Source organism: Penaeus monodon, chromosome 23 (genome assembly GCF_015228065.2).
Source record: "Penaeus monodon isolate SGIC_2016 chromosome 23, NSTDA_Pmon_1, whole genome shotgun sequence".
In the NCBI taxonomy this organism is placed as follows: Eukaryota; Metazoa; Arthropoda; class Malacostraca; order Decapoda; family Penaeidae; genus Penaeus; species Penaeus monodon.
Window position 1 is genome coordinate 35086523 of NC_051408.1, and position 1983 is coordinate 35088505.

Here is a 1983-nt window from a genome sequence, read left to right on the forward strand (position 1 = left end):
TAGGAGGTCCTTCCTTTCTCGTTTCCTTGTTTTGCACTGAAGCACATTTGGACACTTGTTTCAGTTTTGAATTTTGGTACAACTCTGTCTTGCAGGTTTTAAAAAAAAAGTTCTCTTCAACCAAGCTTGTTATATGTATATGTAAACATGAATTCTTTTAAACAATGTTGTAAAAAGGTTTGGTGGAAATTAAACCATAAATTGAATTTTTCTATTTATTTTTTCAAGTTATAAAAAAAAAATATATATGTACATCTTTTGAACTAGCTACTCTACAACTAAAGCCCTAAAATCTTTCAATATTTGCTTTCTATTACCAGTGATCTCAAATGAATCCGCAGAAGATAAAAATGAAAATGTGTGAACTCTCACTTCCCCTCTAAAGCTGACTAAATTGAAAATGAAGGACTTATAATGGCAACTCCTTTAATGGATTCTATGTACTAACTGTTGCAGTTGTTGGAAATTATTGATCATACTATTTCTAGAATAGTTTATGAAGAACATGTTTCTACAGGAACTCTCTATCCTCAAAAATAATACAAATGATCCACAAGTGTTAATCTTGATAAATGCCAATGTCCAATTTTCTGAGGCACAATTCAAGCAAGCACTGGTATTTTATTTCAACTGACTTTTTTATATTCCCACATATACCAAGTACTTGAAGCTATTTACCAATTAGATTTTCAATTTTCATAAACCAAACTTGTATGATCAATCTCTCAAGTTGTATTATTATTATCACCTTGTTAATAATTTTTTGATATGACCCTCCTTCATTGAGATTAGTATGGTTGAGGAGCTCAATATAATGCACAAGCTAAACTGGGTTCTATACTAAACTAACTGCACTAACTTTCATCTGCCTACACCTATACTACTACAGAACAGAAATAGCAACACCCACCATTGGTAATCACTTCTGCTCTCACTCACCTGCTTCGATCCAGTGCTTATCTGAAATGACACACAAGAATTAGTGTTGAGTCCCTTCATATACTAACAACAGCAACTTACTGAGAATATTGGCATGATACAAAATAATTTGAGGAATCATTCTCCATAAAATAAAATCACACATTTAGCATCTAAAAGTGTTTGGACATTGTAAAAGCTTGGTGAATTTGTAAAACATCTGGATGAAAGCTGTGCAAGATTACAAACCTTCACTTGTTGGAAGTTCACTAACAAATCAATTAATAACCATGAGGAGCATGGGTCATATTGCAAAGATACAAAGGGTAAAATTATAACAAGATGTATAATACTCATTTCTAAGCAAGCATTGAGTGAATAAATGACCCAGAGTCAAAGTAATTACCACAAAAAAGTGAAGAAAAAAAATCTAGTCAAAAGAAATGCCACTGTTCATGTTAAAAAATAATATGTATGAACCAAACCTGAACATCAACTTTCAAAAAGTAATAAATGTCTAGAGTAAAACCATACACCAACATTTTACTCATCAGCCCTCCTCTCCCTCTGTCCACACCAAGAGTACTAGTTTCATACTCTACTGCAACTTTCAGGTACACTTCAGTAATTCTAATACTTGGAGTTGCAGTCATGCCAATAAATAAAAGAGTATGGCACAGCTAACTGTTTTTCTTTCTTCTATGGACTACACTGGATAGCTAATAATGATGGTAACAAGAAATACCATTTTATTGCACAGCTGAATATCAACCAGAACAACTTGTTATCATCACCATCACCTTGCCTAACTCACCAGAACCCAATCAAAAGCAAAAGAAAAAAAATCTTTAGTCATATCACTAAGAAAGTTAATAAGTTTCAAAATTACAGTCTATTTTAACAGAAAAACATGCTTCTCACGGACAAATATTGCACAACGTAAAACGCACTCAAGTGTGGGAGTACAAAACAACCTTTCCACCAGGAAGCATCCACTAACTGAATGTGTCAGTATGGACTTTTGTTTCTAGCCCATACTGCTACAATCCAATGTGTTTGATCTAT